Here is an 18,949-nt window from a genome sequence, read left to right as displayed (position 1 = left end):
CGTTAAAGAGCCCCAATTGGTCGAAATTTCTGGAGCCCTCCACTACGGCATCTCTCATATTCATATGGTGGATTTGGGACGTTAAACCCCACATATCAATTGATCAATTATAGTGAACTGAACTATTTTTTACATTTTAAAATAAAGAAGAATGCATTGTAATTGATAGGTCATCCTGTGTACGTCCATCTGCGTCCTTTGCTACAGATAATACAGTGGTGACCTCATGTGGCCACCCAATCATTTTTCACCACATTTCACCTCTGAGTCAATTCTGTAGAGTTCTTTAGTGCAACTTTACCAAAATGTCGCTAATTTTTAATCGTTATAGCAATGTCGGACAAGATGAGTGGCACACGTGAGTGCCTAGATTTGAGATTTAGTTATTATGAATGCCCTAATAGGTTTACCAAAACCCAGTTAGATTTCACTCCACTATGTGCACCATTAAGATTTGTGATTTAATTATTAAGAATGGCCTAATAGGTTTACCAAAACCTAGTTAGATTTCACTCCACTATGTGCATCATTAAGATTTGTGATTTAATTATTAAGAATGGTTCAATAGGTTTTTCCAAAACCCAGTTAGATTTCACTCGATGTGCATCATTAAGATTTGTGATTTAATTATTAAGAATGGTTCAATAGGTTTTTCCAAAACCCAGTTAGATTTCACTCGATGTGCACCATTAAAAGAAAAGTGTGAAGATCATGCTAGTCCAAAAAAAAGATGAAACCGTTCTAAGTAAGAAAATCTTTAGTTTCTTGCGGTGCAGCAGTCTTAACGGGGTATGAAACACTTCAATTGGTCAAACCCAAACACTCGCAGTGTATACAAGTTTTTCGTATCAAGGTTTACAAGTTTGTGTATCAAGGCTGACGACGCTGCCGAATCCTCGAAGAATTCACGAATGGTTCCTCGCTGAACGACCACTTTCCGCAGCGTCGCGCTCACAGTAATCGCAAGTCACTTTACATACGAAACCTCGCAGTTTGCCAGCGCTTTATAGCGCACACTGTACACTGTCGTTTTTTATGAAAGGGAACACGCGAACGCGTGGCCTTCGCTCTGCGGCGGCTGCCTACAGCACCATCAACCGACAGCAAAAGGAAACACGTTCACTTTCAGCATCATCTGTTGCCGAAAAAAATAATAACAAGTTCTGGGCGGTAGACAAGCCCTGTTACATTTCACTCTCTCTCTCTGCTCACGCGTGCAGTGTGTAGTCCACTGCCAACATATCAAACGTTGTTCGCGACCACGGCGCAAGCTGCAGTAATTGCCCGATATCGGTCACCGCGCGAGCGATCAGGGAACGTAATCTAGCAGCGCTTGTCTACCAGCCATAACTCGTTTTCTTGCTTGGACATGGATGACGCAAAAGGTGAACGTGCTTTCTTCCCTTGTCGGTTGATGGTGCTGTAGGCAGCCGCCACAGGGCGCATGCAGGCCACGCGTTCGAGTGTTCCCTTTCATGAAGAAAGGCAGTGTACATATCCACAGTGGTCATGAGTTCCAGCTGGCATCCAGAAGCTTAAAACTGCTCAGCACATAAGTATAACTATCAGTTAAAGCGCACGAAAAACAGACATGAAGAGAGGACAAGCGCTTTCTCGCAACTAAACTGTTTATTAGAAGGGACAGAATATATATACAGGCAATTGAAAAACACGACGCATGCGTGTGCAGGCAAAAAAGTACATCAGTGGCACATCGAGAACATTATATATATTCTGCCCTTTCTAATAAACAGTTTAGTTGCGAGAAAGCGCTTGTCCTCTCTTCATGTCTGTTTTTCATGCGCTTTAACTGATAGTTATACCATGCATATCCAACTAGCCCAACTTTCGATTCTGTAGCAAATAAGTCATCGCATAGAGCGTCCGGACAGGTCACTCTATTCGAAGCCACCGCAGCGCCATAGAATGGGAAGCGCGATTATACGGGGACGCGACCAAGGCTGCAAAGTATATATGGTACGCCGCCACCTTGGCCTGACTTCTAGCAACAACGGTCATGCGTAAGTTATAACGCCGAGAACGAGACGTCAGGGTGGGCATCCTTGGCAAGGCGCTCGCCCATTGTTTACCCGATTTCGCACGCTCAGCTCATTGTCGCAGCCGAGCGGCGGTGGCTGCACGAGCACCGATGGGTCGTCGAATGGTTCCGAGCGTGCTAGAAGGAGGAGAAGGTGACAGGCAGGCCTTGCTACGACCCCCTCCTATGCCTCAATAAAGTCGCCGAGGACAGTTCGCGACTCTCGTGCGACGAATTAAGTCCGTCTCTGAAGCTGCCCATTCTTATCCTCAAGTACAAGAGAGACAATGTGTGGTGCACGCCTCGAAATGACATCGTATACCACGCACTATAATGTTCTCAAACCTTCATAATCCGCGCCTTCTTTAGAACAAATGTTCACTACAAGTGACGTTGTGGAACCTTGACGTTACGTTGCATCGAAAGATGTAAACTTATTGACGCCTGAAGGAAGTGTTTTTTCCCAACCACTGGTTTGGGTCCTTGCGCGCTCAAATTTGTAACTTGACTTTTGTAGACACTGCTATGCAATTATTCTGTGGTCACAAGAAACTGTCAAGGTTCTGCATATGGCATATTGACACTCCGTTCACAACGTATCTCACGGTCCGGAAGTTCTTCGCACTGATCAAATGGAACGTACGTCCTTTCCTGTCGCTCCCGCGTGTATGCCCTTGTCTTACGTTGTCGTGGTTTCCGGCAAATTTGCGGCAGCAAGCTATTTGGGAGACCTTCATTTATACAATCCTGTTAGCATTCCAAGTTGTATTTACCATCAGTGTTGGTGCACACAATCGCACTCTAATGTGTAATGGTCCACTACCCCCGTGACAAAGAACGCACTGACTCCACACATTGAAGAAGGGTAGCGGAATGTCATTCCGAATATCATCTCCTCCACCAGTGCCTCGTCGGCACTGCCTCCACCAAAATTTCTTTACACCCATCTTTCTCTTAGTCTATTTGCCCAATCTGCACTAATTTGAATGACTAACTGTCCGGCAAGCGATGCCCGTGGAGGACGCGGTGGAGGGCAGGAGGGAAAGGGGACGTCACTTCTGTCTTCAACTTGTAGTTTTCTTCCTTTGCAAGAAGCACACGGAAGCTCGTGGATCTCATTTGAAGTTACCTCAAATAGCCCTCAGACTGATTGGCGCATAATAAATGTTCTTTCGTTAAAAACCCAGCCTTCCCTGGCACTGGAATTTGTTAGCCCCGCCTGCACGATTAGAAGCCGTAATCCACCTATGGACTTGAATTTCTGAGACTGCAGTTTTATAAAAAAAATATCACAGAATATCTACGGAATGAATGATGATGAGTGGGGCGAAGCGTCCGTCCCTCCGTGTGTCCACACGTCCGTTCGTTCGGACGGGCATATGGACAGAGGCACGGAAAATGACATACACAAATTCTATCGCAAGCGGCAAAACCTTCATGTTGATCGCCTGTCGTGAGATCCTGATGACTGCACGTGCTAGTGCAGCTAACCTGGTTTCCGTTCCCCAGCTGCGACAGCAGTAGCTCGTAACCCTGATACAATAGCCAATGCGTAATGAAATGAATGTGGGATTATGCGCACACGCCTACGTTCCCACGTGAAATAAATTCTTCAAGCCTGAGGTTTCCGGCTGCCTATGATCGGTGCGACATTCAACGACTCCATTGTTGTAGCATGCCTGCAATTGTGAAGGCATCTGAGACTTGCTGATTCTTGCTCCGTTATACCAAAGAAATCTCGAAGAAGTAAAAAGAGAGAGAAAATGTTTTGCGGGAAGGAAGGGATGTCAACCGGAAAATAAATATCCTGTTTTCTACCCTGCAGTGTGTAAAAGGTAAGAGAGACAGAAAAATAAAATAAGAATACCTTCGGAGACAGCATTGCACAGCACCCCGTGTACTCCGATTTGGGTGCACGTTAAAGAACTCCAGGTGGTCGAAATTTCCGGAGCCCTCCACTACGGCGTCTCTCATAATCATCAGTGGTTTTGGGACGTTAAACCCCACATATCAATCAAGCATTGCACAGCACAATCAAAAAGAGAAAATGTTGGCAGCATACTTAGAAAATATATTCACGGAGAGCTCGTTCACCAAGTCTGGGGATCTGTGACGTCACTATCCCACTATATATATACGCCGCACAATCACAGGGACCGATCTTGTCCGGCATTTTTTTGTACGATTTCCGATTTTTTTTTTGTCGCTCCTCTTGCTGTTTGTAAATTGGTTAAAACAAAAGGTTCAAATTATGAGGCCAGTTGAATGAATGGTAGGTTCCGGTGATGACGGGTCACTTTGCGGGTTATTTTCGTCGCTTAGCCATTCTACAAACAGCCCAATCGAGGCTGCATTAGGACAGGCTCGAATATTCTTTTACAAACAATTGCGACGTATTACGTTTTCCTCAGTACGGGCTTTGGTGATAACGACCGCCGTCATGATGGTGGTGGTTGTTGTTGTAATCGCGATAATTGATTTTTCATGACACTTAACCACTTAGGGTAGCTCAACCGAAATCGGGCGGCCGTGGATACATGTATAGATGCATAAATATGTATTCCACCCATTAACTTCTCTGCCCGTGTTTGTGTTTGTGTTGTGGGAGCGTGTATGAGTGTGTCTCTGTCCGGTCTGTCTGAATATGACGTCCCACACATCTATTTTGAATATTTATTTATTTTCGTATCAACAAGATCCCCAGGTTTAATAAATTTATTGATGCTTTTATTTTGCGTATTTTCTTATGCTAAGATGGCTCAGGCAGTGGCTATGGTATTCCGTTGCTTATCACGAAGCGATGTCGTGGCCTCGATTCCCACTTGTGTTCAAATGGGAGCAGACCAAAAGAATATTGATATGTTGTACATTGGCAACATGCATCAGAGAAATACAAGGCGCAAGATTAGTTCGAAGCCTAATGTTACATCAGAACACAGTTATAAAAATGATGTGTTCGAACGCAACAGAAAAACGTGCGTATCTTTCGCATACCTAGCTAGCCGGAAAGTTCGCGAACGCGAACACTCATAATTTAATGTTTTATGGTAATAATAATTTAGGCTATCGACTAGAATAGACGAACTGCTCACAACTGCCTCATTTAATTGTATATCATAGAATACGCAGTTATAGCCCCTCTGCAGCATAAAAGCTAATATATATGAATGGTTCGCCAACCAGGCACCGCATGGCAGAAATATATTGTATTAAAACTTTTAAATATATCAAGCATTAGTAAAACCAAAACTGTATTGAGAAGTTTGAGTACCTCACTAAAAGAAACGTCGAAGCATATGTCTCATTTCTTTTTTCTTTCTCCCTTTCTTTCTTTCTTTCTTTCTTTCTTTCTTTCTTTCTTTCTTTCTTTCTTTCTTTCTTTCTTTCGATTGTTGTATGCAGCCGCAGTGCAGAAATGCCTTCCGTATCTGGGGCGTCCTGTGCTGTGGAGAATTCCCCAAAGCGATGTCAGGGTTACACCCGAAACACTTGGGCTAGTATGCGGCCCGTGCAAGGAATTTCTCTCTGCATTTAAAAAGCTGCTGTACCCTCAGTAATTGCCCAACGCCAACGAAGGCAGCGCCAATGTGCCGACGCGAGAGGAGAATGGCGCACGAAAAGGAGACGACGGTGGAAGCTAACGGCGGTTCTCGTAGCGCGAGTGCTTTCGAGCCGACCGACTCGATGTCACGTAACCTAGATGTGCGTCGCTGATTGAGACCGCTGGCGCAAAGGAGAACGCCGACAGCTTTCACTTTTCGCACCGGAACGAAAGAATAAAGGAGCCTTAAGGGAGAAATAATAAGAGGCACAAAAACGCCAAGTAGTCTGTATGACAGCAGCCGGGCACCAACCAGTCTAGGGACTAACCGCACAAAAAAAAAACACGCAAAAGCGAAATGGGCACTCCTTGGATCAGGGACGCACCGTCGGGTGCGGGCATTGCAGCACACGCGGAATATTGCGAAAAAGACTTGACGAACCACGCTGCCGCTGCTGCGGCCGCTACAGAAGGGTGCCAGGGGCCGCCACGGAAGCGCCGGTGACGACGACCTGTCGAAGCGATCCCGCCAGGGGTGTCAACGAATCTGCGCAGGACACGGTTCACGCCAGCCAAAGAGGCGGGTAAGTCTTGTGAGCTCTGACCAGCGCTTCCACCTGCACTGCCTGCTCATAGATAGCCTGGTTCACTAGACTATTCGGCTCTGCCAAACAATGGGTGGCCATTAGATTTGATTTCTCTTTTCTATACCAATCGCTGCTTCCCGAAAACTTTTTTTTATTCTCCTCGAAAAAAGAAAAGGTCAACCACCCGCTCGCGCACGATGGAATCGCATGCGCAAGTGGCGTGACGTAACACCGAAAGACACATTTTCTGGCCACCGTAAGACGTAACGACACTCAAAAAGGCGGGTCATGTCAACGTCCTTTATTTATTCATTTATTTTTCTGCGGCGAACGCGTGGCGTTTCACGCGCAGAGTTCATTAGCGTGACGCGTAAGACCATGCCGGCGGGTTCTGTGCCGTAAGCGGACATTTACGGAAAGTAAGAGTGACCGCAACGTGGCCGATGTCCCTTGCGGTAAGACTACTCCCCCCCCCCCCGCCCTCCCTGTTCACCTGTGCTCGATTTACAAAGAGCACCTCGAGCGTGTGATTTGTGGCGGTCGCATTTGTACGTCGAAAACTGGCTGCCTATACCGCATGCACTTGTACGGTGTTTAGCCTCCTTCAGTCGCAACGTGCCCTTGCAGGCTATTAGTGAGGGATGTGTCGGCCCTATAATTTACGTCTGCGACTCCAATTCGCGCTGTGTTTATTTCCTCCTCCTCCTTCTCTTTCTTTCTGTCTTTCCTTTTTTTTCTTCTTTTTTTCCGCTATTCGGTCAGGCTGGACAATTAGCGCGAGTTTCTGTGCGCACCCAATTCAACCCGACCTCGCTTGGCGGTATACATGGAGTTCGTCCCTGCATGCGCTCCCTTCAGCGGTGACAAAGCTTTTTGCAAGCACTCCTCGAGCAAGCCTGGAAGTCCCGCGGAATACAAAAGAATGATTTCCAAGGACGCGCACGTTAACTTGGACAACTAATGCTTGCCACTGTTGCTTGTACTGCTGCTGCTGCCACTTTTGACATTCCCGCCAGAACTCTCTACCCCCTGCGTGCGAGATAGTGAGGATCTAGAAGCTGTAGGGTTAATTCACGGTGATGGTCAATAGAAATGGCGAAACCTACTGCGACTGACCAACCAAGTTGCGACCGATGTAAACAGCGCCAAGTGCGACCGATCTCTCGAAGCACATCAATGCCGAGCCGCTCACGTTTGCTCGCCAAGGCAACAGCATCTCGCAAGAACTAGCAAGGATCCTTTTTTACGGTTCACCTCACGAGTCCATAAAGCTTTGCAACTGCTGTCACGAGACTGAGAAACCGAGCGTAACGCGTCACCTTGGAGTGTCACGCATGTGAACGAGCCCGTTAGTGTTTTCAGAGTCTTACTGGCGTCCGCATACCCACTGACTCGTCATTTATACTGACTGTTGGTCCAAAAAGGAGTTTCGTTTGTTGTGCTAAGTTTTTTTTTTTTTTTGCGGGATCACGGGAGGGGGGGGGGGAGCTGAGAGTGTTGTATAGATGGGGCCACGTGGTAATGGTGGTTTACGTTGCGTATAGCGTAGTCCAGGCAAGGGAAGTCTTGCGCACCATTCTCGATTTCTGAAGGTGATGCGTTGCTGCACCGCTAACCTGCGCGCCTGGCTAACCCAAACGACTGAGGAGGCGACGTTTCGCGCGTGTCCTTCTGGAGGCGTAAGCGGTGGATGTAAAAATGATAATAACAAAATCGTGGAAGGTTACTCACAGCTATATTGAAAAGGAAGCCTGCCTTGGCCCCGGGCCGAGGTTAACTAATCAGTGTACGTGCAAAACGCAAGCTGGTATCTGGGATAGTAAGGTTTGTGAAGACAACCCAGAGAGCCTTCTTGGTTTGTAAAAGTTTTCGCCTATTTAAAGCGCTAGCTATATACCATTGCGTAGTAGCCAGAATAAGGGGGGTTTTAACCACCTACTTCTGCACCCCCTCCACCTCGGCAATGATTTCTGGCGTCACCTATAGTGTACTAAATGATTTTATTGAATGTTAACAAAACGTTAACAAATAATCAATCTAAATGCCCACTTAACTGTCATGATGAAAAAAGAACGTATATAGCGCAATTGGCAATTCTCTCAATAACCACACCTAGTTAGGCTAAGTTCTTTCGTTCTGAAGAGTTACCAGCTAGACCAGCAACAATTTCAAATAAGCATTGGATTAAGCTATATCATATACTAAGCGAGTAGATATCCGTGTTGTCCAAGGAAGAACATTTGTCCTCTGAACTTTTTCTTTCTGAAATAATCATGTCCAATGCCCTAAAAGTAAGATTAAATTATGAAATGGGTTTATTCTAACATCTTTGAGGTTATTTTATGTGCGCCCTAATTCGAGTACTCTGAGTTTTTTGTGTTTTCTTTTTGAATTTATATATCTCCAATCAAATCTCCGCCACGGAGGCTCGGAATAGAATCAGCTACTTTGTGTATAGCAGCGTGGCGCTATACACAAAGAGGTATACACATAAGTGGGTATACCGGACTTTGTAATTACACTACCATACATATTACAATGTAAGAAGGGGGTCAAAAACAGTATCCAGCAGAGATCAGCCGAAGATATTGTCTTCACAATTCATATCATTGTGAAAACAGTTTAGAAACTATACGATTGGTTTTGAAATCAACAACGACTGCTAGACGCAGAGAAAAAGTGCACTTATGTTCCCCTTGTACTGTTCTGGCATAATGCCTTTTTAAGCGATGAAGCTAGAAGACTACTGAAACACTGGTGCATTGACAACGCCTATCTCGAAATTGCCACCATTCTCATAACTTCTCTAAACCGCATATTAATTTGAAAGTCACAAAGTGAAAGTACAAATGCGCCGTAAACTAAAAGCGCTGTTGTTTTTGTTGTTCTTCAGCTGCGGGGAGTCACTGCTTACTCTATGAATATGTGACGCCTAGTGGTACCTTTCTAATACAAGTTCTTTGAGGTCCTCTGAACGTTATTACCTGTAACCTCAAGAATACCATGCACCTAATCATCTTACCCATGGGTGACCTCGTATTCTCTTGCCTTCCACTTTGGATACTAATAATTTTCGCACGACTACATCGTTTTGCATGACCAAATGACTTGAACCATCGCGGTATTTATTAATTACGCCAGCATGGCCGGGCACTAGCATACGTCTGTTTCTCTTTTTTTTAATCTATTACGAATGCAAGCGCACCATCGGCCACATTGAGCGTTGTTATGTATACATCTGTTCACGCATAACTGGCTCCTGCATATATACATTTGCAACGCAAACTTATAGTCACGGCGTTCAGTCCTTGCGAGTGTTTACAACTTTGACCTTTTAGAAGGAGGAGAAAATCCTGTAGGCCCGTGTGCTCAAATTTGCGTGCACGTTGACGAACCCCAGGTGGTCGAATTTCCAAAGCCCTCCATTATAGCGTCTCTCACGATCATATGGTGGTTTTAGGACGTTAAAGCCCACAAATCAATCAATACGACTTCGATTCTACGGCAAGCCGACGTTTCTTTGCAGCCATAGAGTTTACTAAAATTAACTAGAGGGGACTCTGGCGTTGCGATCGTTCAGCGACCATGGGAATGATGGGTAGTACACACATGTGTCTAGTATTCGTGCTTGTGGGCGACGAGTCGTACTGGCGGATTCGTTATTGCTGGTTACGGTTTTATTTTGAAGGAAAGAACGAACCCTTTTGAACTTTGTGACCCGATTTGGAAAGGTAAGTCTAAAAAATTAACGTGGTGAACTGCAACCGCTGAGCATTTGCTGATTTTGGTTTCATGAGAAAACAGCTCCAAGGCACACAAATACACACGGAGCCAGAAGCAGGCCAGAAGTACGAAAATTAGACAAATGTGTGTACTACCCATCATTCCCATGCTCACTGAAGCGCCGTGCGTTGCAGCTCCCATAGACACTAGCGCCAGAGTTCCCTCTAGTGTATATAGGAAACTCTATGTTTGCAGCTACTTCACAGGTCGCATGAGGTTATCTTTATGCCTGATGGTTACCATGTTTTTTTTTTTTCATCGCGTCTTATTTGACGCATACAGTATACTGTTAGGTCTCCTGACGTTTGATCGGGAACTTATCCTCTCGAGTTAACTGTATGTATCCCACCCAACTAAGGGAGAGGTACGGGTTCAGTAGCAGACGGTGGTAACGGGCGAAGAAAAAGAAAATGTTACGTCGTTACTGCGGCGATACGGCACTGCATACTGCCTAAAGAACAGTATAGAAAAATATTGATGTTTCGTTGTTTTCAGCCGGAAAAGCTTGTTTGCAACATTCACAGAAAAACAAGTGCTACAACACAGCGCTTCTACCGTTTCTTTGAATGTTTATCACACCGAGATCTAAGGGAAGGCTACAGGTGCGCTTGTGATATCGGACGACTCGGATCAACCAGTGTACCCCAACAAGTTGATCCGAGTCGTCCGGATCAACCTAAGTAAAAATAAATGATGATGATGATGACGATGATGATAATGACAGCCTCAAACGATCGCGCGAAGAGCCGATGCACTCGACTAATTGGCGCTACGGACAAACGTGAGTCTCTTGTATAATTTCGCTGTTTCTTTCAGCTTCACTGTGTTATAATTACTGCCCGTATACACGAGTCAGGAGAATAACTAAATGCGGCACCTTTTATTAAGAGACGTCGTGGCCTTTAGCGGTAGCCTTTGTTCCACGGCTCCTCAACCACTTTCTTTTTTGCTCTCTCTCTCTCTCTCTCTCTCTCTCTCTCTCTCTCTCTCTCCTTGTACGAGCTTAAGTGTAGTCAAATTTGAAGGTTCGAGTGACCTCCTTCCAACGACCTTCCCAAATGTAGCCGGAAAGAGTCCCACTGTGAAACCAAACCACGGCTGGCATAGCATGGCAGGAGGAAAGATCACTTCCACCCCTTCCCCCAGCTTTCAAAATTCTTAACCGCAACTATGGGCTTAACGTTCTCACGGCCCTCAATCGTGGCGAACGCAGCGACGTCATTTAGAGAAAGCGCGGCGTACACACCGTCGCATCGGTTTCCTTCCGAGGTCGTTCAAATTGGCGCAAAGACTGCGTGTGGCCGGCCGACAAAGCAGCGACGAGCCTCAGGATGCGCCCACACAGTGGCTGTTGCACGCAGGAAAGATATTTCACTGCGCGCACGTACCACCTCGATGTTTACGTGAAAACGTGATTCCGCAACGCCCGGTGGACGCCAACGATGGTTTGCTCGGTCTTTTTTTTTCGTTTTTTTTTCGCTATTTATTTCTTTCGATATATGTTTTTTTTTTGGTGTTTTGGTGGAAGCGAGCGTTGCGCCGACGTCGAGCGTGTGATACCGTGGCGTATTGGACACGCAAGCGTGGCTTTGAGGTAAAGTAGCACAAGAATCCCGGAGCTCCGTCATCCTGCCTGTGTAGACACCCCCGCCTCCACCTTCCTTGCTTCCTGACTGAGCAGCACTTCGAGCAATTTCGAACCTTCCTGTACGCATGCTAAGGCGGCGTTCGACGTTAATCACTGTGCATGACCAACGCCGATGAAAACCACGCCGGACTCACTATTGTATAACCACAATGTGTGGATCGATGCGAGCGTGAGAACCACTTGGCTCGAAGACGGACTTCACTGTCGGGGTTTCGGCAGGGGTTACAATGCGAGATACGCAAGACTGACCGCCGTTTCCTCCTCCTGTTAATTGCTTCACCATTCTGTTGATTCCTTCGTTTACCTCATCTTCTCGCATGTTATTTTGATTTCAGCTATCCATATGATTACGAAAGTCAAAGAACACAGAACGTGTGATGACATGTGTTACTGTATTGTTTATTCCGAGTCGAACTAAATCACAAAGGCAAAAGGGGTTCCTAAACGAAGCTTTTGCAATTATGGAGTCAGAAAATCTCGCCTAATGGAAAGTAAGAAGGGTTCTTTATTTAACCAAATCAAATACATTTTAAATAAGACAATATGCGAAGCAGGACATAAAGCGCTCGCTGATGAGCGCAATTGTCTCGGTGAAAGTAAGTTTTTCATCTTCCCTGGAATTCACTTAGGTGATCGAAAACGAACTTAACTCACCTCGTTATGATAACAGGCTTGTCAATGCACAATAGCTGATAGCTCAAAGCAAAGTATCGTTGCTGTGCCAGTAACAAATAGAGGAAAGTTGGACGACAATTATGAAAAGGGTTTACTAACAAATGTGCTTGGCTTTACTTTGATTGCAAATACAAACTTATAAAAAAGCCAATTAACCTACTAGGCTAGAAACGAAGCACTATTACAAAGCGCAATTAAAGTTGCATTTTCTAAACAGCCAGCAGCAAAGGCAACTGGGAGTCTCAGTGATTTCAGGCTGCCTGAAAGTGATTTCAGGCGCGGCCTGTGGTGCCGGGGAGCAAGAAATAAAATCATGATAATGGGAATCAGCAGCGAAATGCGTTTCCATCAATAATAGCGCGCAATCACGAGTGAGAAAAATTGTGAGGCATTTATGACCGCCTTGAATGGATGCTTCATGCCACTGCTTCTCGTTTGCGATTAACAGTAGCCCGCCGGGTTTCTCACGGTCATGTGAATAATCCAGGTCATGGCGGCAGCGACTCGCTTTCACGAAAGGCAAGGTTGTACTGCACAAAAGGCCTCAGCGTAAAACAAACACAAAAACAACAGAGTAATGCACACTTATACAAGTGATCCTTCCGCAAATGCCATAAAATCCACTCTTTCCGTGAGAATATGACAAATATGCCAGGAAAGACGCAAACACCGAAGACAGGTGGTGGCGCTGTTTTGAAAGAGGCGTTCCAACCCGCCCTGATGTCACGAATTTTCATAGAGCCTGCCTGTGCCTATAGTTCGCTTGTTCTCGCTAGAGAGAGTAGGAAGGTAGTAGGTGCGAATAAATAGATAGATAGATAGATAGATAGATAGATAGATAGATAGATAGATAGATAGATAGATAGATAGATAGATAGATAGATAGATAGATAGATAGATAGATAGATAGATAGATAGATAGATAGATAGATAGATAGATAGATAGATAGATAGATAGATAGATAGATAGATAGATAGATAGATAGATAGATAGATAGATAGATAGATAGATAGATAGATAGATAGATAGATAGATAGATAGATAGATAGATAGATAGATAGATAGATAGATAGATAGATAGATAGATAGATAGATAGATAGATAGATAGATAGATAGATAGATAGATAGATAGATAGATAGATAGATAGATAGATAGATAGATACTGGAAGAAAGGGAATATGAGATAAAAAAAAAAGAACGATGAGCGCAGCATCATTCGAGAATCCATATTGACACCACAGCTTGTCACTAGGAACTGCAGTGTTTACAATCGAAACCAATAAATAAAATTCAGAAGTGATTTGCTGAGTTTGAGGTCTCTGTTCTTGGCATGGTACTGGGAACAGCACGGGCAAAACATACGAAGTGCGAACTGACTGCCTTAAAAGGGATCCTAGTTATGAGCAAGCTTCGGTGGTTCTGGTTGTACGAGAAGGTCGATCTTAAATAAGAAAGAGCACTTTCGGGTTACTGACGTCGTGCGGAAGCATTGACACAAGATTTCGGAGCAGTATTAAAGAAAATTATTCCATTCTTCATTTTTCTACGAATTTTCAGTCTAATTTATCACAATTTACAAAATAAACTTACAAAAGTGGAGTTCTCATAAAAACATTGTGTTCGTCCTTGCTCGCGCCTGAAACCCGCTTTGATCGTTTGGTGCAACTTAGCTCGCCATGCCCAAGCTTTCGTGAACATTCCGCGGCCATGGTTTCTCCCAAACCGAGCTGTAACAACTTATGTGGCAACCCGCTTTTGTGGCAGCGCCAAAGCAAACAGCTCAATTCTTAAGCAAGAAGTGCGCGATTTCCATATTTATGAACGAACGACTACCCTGGATGCCCTCTGACACATCACGTACTTTACCTTGAGCGACAGCAGTGAGGTGCTAAGTGACGAGCTAAGCTCCTTCCTATACGCGTCATTTTACGGCCATCCAGGACGTCCTCCCTATAGCGCGGTATCCGCAACACTCATCCCACTCGCCTGACACAACGTCTTGGTGGTAAGAGGAACTTTCCTTACCTTCTTTTGCACATTACCGTTCCCAGTGATGTCATCGAAGTTCTAGACGTTGGTCCCGTGATGACAGAGGTCATTCCTTGATGTATCCGTATCGCGTTCGTTTTAGCACAACCCATGTTAGGGAACGTGGCAGCAGCAAGCCCAGGACCGGGTTGGTCGGCGGAACGTGGGAGCGGCCTGCGAACTTGACGTGGGCTTAGTCAGGATGATCATGGTGGTAGTAGTGAAAATAATGAAAAGACGGATTTCTCAGAAAGGAAAGTCATGACGGGTGTTGGCTCAAGTTGAAGAAAAGGTCGCCCGGGGTCAGAACCCAGGGCCAACGCCATTCCGTGGTGGTCGATTTACCAGTTAAGCTTACCAGGATGCTAGCAACGAGCAGTGCCACTGCGAATTAGTCAACGATTCAAATCACCTAGGCGTACAGAATGTTGCGAATGAGTTCGGCGGAAAGCCGCAATGTGGTGGAAGGATTAAAAAGGCTATGTTTGGCAACCACTAAGTGACCTCGCCCTACCAGCTGGTCCACTTCTTTTTGCTGCCGTTATATTGCGAGACTCCACAGAACTCATTTGCGATTTTATGTTCACATATCACGTACGCTGATGCGTCAGCATATAGGAACTGCCGGAATAAACAAACATCATATATATACATATATATATAGAAAAGGAAAAGAATTCAATAACGAGGATCTCGTAATGGCAGACTTGGTGCCGTTAGGTTGTATACGAGGGACTATTGGTCAGCTGCCAGCTCGTAATAAGTTCACGTGCTACGTGACGCCAAACAGGCTCATAAAGAGTGTGCCACACTCACCTCCATGGCTACAGGTGGCGCTGACTGACACTCCCACGTTTAAATTCACATATACGCCCGGAGCATGCGCCGTGGCGAGGGGTGGAGGCACGTGTTATCGGTATGTTCTTCGGCGCGTGCACCTGATAATCTACGATATATCACTTCCTCCCCTCTGAGCTAGAACCTATCCGGCGGCTTGCGGGCACGGGTGGAGCGTCGGAGTGGGAGTGGTTCTGCCGTGGACCTTGGACTTGCTGGCTCGATGCCACCGCCAGACGCTTCCTCACCAGGCTCGGACAGACCGGCCTGGAGGGCTTCGCTGCTAGTTGACTGGATGCCGCTGGATGAGAGTGGCAATTGCTCCATGGCAATTGGCGTTTCGCACGGTTCTTCCTTAACCGGTGTCGACGAGTCGCGTGGTCGTACTTGATCGACGTGTCTACGTTGCACCCCCCTTGGCGTGTTAACGGTTAACAATCGCTTGCCTTCGACTTTTGTCACGGTTCCGGGTAGCCACCTTTGACCTAGCTGACTGTACTGTCGACTCCACACCTCCCTTCCTGGTGCAAACTCTTTCTTTCCAGAGTTCGGAACTCCGTTGACGGTAGCCTCCCTCTTCGCCCCGTCTTCCTCTGCCAGGTAGGTGCTCAGGCGGGTCCGTGGTTGGAATCCAAAAAGCCTTTCCGCGGGCGACTGCTCCTCTCGGGTCGGTGTGGTCCTGTAACGCAACAAAAATTTGGCAAGCCGACTTTGCAGCGTTCCCACCCGATTTTTCTTCAGGCCCTCCTTGATGGTGCGTACTGCCCGTTCCGCCAAACCGTTGGATTGCGGGTAGTATGGGGCCGTCGTTACGTGGCGCACCCCATTTTCCCGGAAGAACCGCACTGTCTCTGCACTGGTGAATTGCGGACCATTATCCGACACGACAGTCCGTGGTATGCCAAATCGCGCGAAAATGCACCTAAGTGTGTCTACCGTAGTCGCTGCTGTCGCCGTCTTCAAGGGCACTGCTTCGATCCACTTAGTATCGGCGTCGACGAGAACGAAGATCATATGCCCTTCCACGGGACCAGCAAAATCCACGTGTAGGCGGTACCACCGTCTGTTGTTCTTTGGCCAGTTTGCCGGGACCTGCGCTGGGGGCATGGGCAAACACTGCACGCATTGGGGACACCGTTTTGCAAGCATTTCAATTTCACCGTCTAGCCCTGGGTACCAGAAAATTGAGCGCGCGAGGTTCTTCATTGCCGTCATGCCTGGGTGCGTATCGTGCAACTCTTTCAAAACAAATTGCCGGGCAGCTTTAGGCAGAACCACACGGTGGCCCCAGTAGAGTATCCCGTTACTCACGGCCAATTCATGCCTCCGTGCAAAATACGGTTGGTACTGCTGTTCCTCTGAACCGAGACGCCTTGGCCAGCCTTGCAAGATCCAAGTCTTCACTTGCTGAAGACTTGGATATACTGTCAACCCTTAAGGAGGGTTGACAGTATTTTGTAAATAAAATAAAAAATAAAATAAAGTGGCTGGGGTGATAGCCGCCGTGGTAGCTCAGTGGTAGAGCATCGAACGCGTTATTCGAAGGTCGCAGGTTCGGTTCCTGCTCATGGCAAGTTATCTTTCCACCCACTTTTCTTTCTTCACATCTACATTACAATTGGTCTAATAGCTTCCCTTATACATTGCTTGGCATTATTGTCTGTTAAATCTCTCTCTCTCTCTCTCTCTCTCTATATATATATATATATATATATATATATATATATATATATGTGTGTGTGTGTGTGTGTGTGTGTGTGTGTGTGTGTGTGTGTGTGTGTGTGTGTGTGTGTGTGTGTGTGTGTGTGTGTGTGTGTGTGTGTAATACAGGTCGTAGTGGGAGATTTTGCGTAAATTTTGACCACTGGGGTCTTGAACGCGCCGCTAACCTATAGCACAGGCCCCGCCGTGGTGGTCTTGTGGCTAAAATACTGCGCTGCTGATCCGAAAGTCACGGGATCGAATCCCGGCTGTGGTGGCTGCATTTTCGATGGAGGTGAAAATGCTGTGGACCCGTGTGCTCAGACTTGGCCGAACTTTAAAAGTCCACAGGATGTCGAAATTACCGGAGCCCTCCACTACGGCGTGTCTGATAATCATATGGTTTTTGGGACGTTAAGCCCTCCATATTAATCAACCTATAGCATGGAAGCTGTAATAGCAGGCGATACGCGTTACAATCATAATCTTCAGAATAAAGTCGTCGGTGTTTTTATTCTTGAGTACATTTATTCCTAAAATATGACGTACACGAAAACAAACACTGCTCCACAAGAAGCGCTGCAGTGACGATCTCTGTAACATGTATATTTTCAACCACTTAGCGTTGTTACGAAGGCGTGAACATTATAACCTCGGTGAATTACGACGATGTTTGCCGTCCGATTGCAACCAACGCTGCCTAGAATTCAGTTTGACATCTCAACGTCCCAAATGACCAGTCATTTGGCTCATATGCGAACGACGAAACAACGAAGCCTAATCGTTGTACAAAACGCCTAACCATCCCACCAAACGACTACCGCAAAACCGGCCCGTAATATTGCTTTACGATCCAGCCACTACAGAACACGGGGACGCCACCGTAAAGACTGAACTTCGGTGTGCAGAACGAGCCGTTTCATTCTGAGCACGCTTCCGTGAGCCAAGCGTAAGCAGAACGGAGCAACGGCAACTCGTTCACGCAGGCCGTCTCGTGCTGCTCTACCCCCCCCCCCCCCCTGCTATAGTGCCCTGACTGTCCACCGCAGCGCCCTCGGCGCGAACAAAGTGGAATAAACATGGTTTCATTCATTCATTCTCGGCGGTCGTTTTCGACGGCGCCAGCGTAGCGCTAACTGTTCCAAGGTCGTCTGCGCTGGCCACGCTCTCCGAATGCCCTGATAACGACGACGTTGGCGGCGGTGGTATGCAGCGCCTCGTCATACTCGAAGCGACGCCTGCAACCAACGAAAAAAAAAAAAAAAACCGGCGAACGCGCTCGTTACGACACGCGCGCAAACACGCCTCACGTGCGGGTTGCAATATCAACAGCATACAAATCCACCGCCGCACGCCAGGGGGCCCCGTTGACACACAATCGCCAATCGCCGATGCGCCCGGCTCTCGCGTCTCGCCGTTACTCCTTCTCCTTTCGCTATTACTCCTCTCGTTTTATTCTCTTCTTGCCTTTTCTTTTTTCGCACAATTCTGCGGTGGTCCATTTTTCTTCCGCAGCACGTCCAACTATCCGAGCGGCGCACTGTCTGATTTGCGTAATCCCCCCACCGACCGAGAGTCTGCTCGTAGACAAGCACTTTGAAGAGAGAGAGTGAGTGGGGGCTCGAGACGTTTAGTATGGAAGCCCGTCGGGGCGTCGGACTCGCGCGTCACGTCGTGCAGAGGGTCATTGGCTCAGGTGTGAGCCTTCTCGCCGACGTTTCCGTTGACTGCTCGCGTGTGTGTGCTCGTAAAGTGAGAAGTTTCGAGACTGCATTTTTTTTTTCTTTGGGCACGTACTGAACGCCAAGCATGCTTGCGCCCGATCCCCGTCTCTCCCCCTCCGTTTCTCCGTGCCTGAGAAGTAATGACCGACGGAATGCCAGTTTGCATTCCCCCGAGACCGCGGCCGGCGTGTGTGGAGTATGTATCGAACAAATGGCGTGTGCTTGTTCGTCAGCTTTTATCCAAAGTGGATTGCCCCCTCCTTCTGGCGTTACCCGCCGCCGTGGTACAGTGGCCATGGGGCTCGACGGCTGAATCACAGGTCGTGGGTTCGAATCCTGGCCGCGGTGACCGCGTTTTTTGATGGAGGCGATAATGCCTGGGGC

The 18,949-nt window shown here is 46.8% G+C and overlaps 1 protein-coding gene across 5 annotated transcripts in view; it reads left to right on the top strand.

Annotated features, from left to right (window-relative positions):
• LOC119171692 (acetylcholinesterase-like) overlaps nt 1-18,949 on the top strand; it is a 96,728-nt gene that overhangs the window by 57,487 nt on the left and 20,292 nt on the right. Inside the window, exon 1 of one of the 5 annotated variants that reach the window (XM_075892266.1) lies at nt 5,712-6,163. The exons of 3 other annotated variants lie outside the window; for them this stretch is intronic. The gene's annotated coding sequence lies outside the window, so the exon portion shown is untranslated. Of the gene's footprint in view, nt 1-5,711; nt 6,164-14,124; nt 14,281-18,949 lie in introns of those variants that run through there. One more of the 5 variants, XM_037422501.2, reaches the window with a different exon arrangement.

The sequence above is a fragment of the Rhipicephalus microplus genome, chromosome 4 (genome assembly GCF_043290135.1).
Source record: "Rhipicephalus microplus isolate Deutch F79 chromosome 4, USDA_Rmic, whole genome shotgun sequence".
Taxonomy (NCBI): domain Eukaryota; kingdom Metazoa; phylum Arthropoda; class Arachnida; order Ixodida; family Ixodidae; genus Rhipicephalus; species Rhipicephalus microplus.
This window is presented reverse-complemented; position numbering and strand designations above follow the sequence as displayed.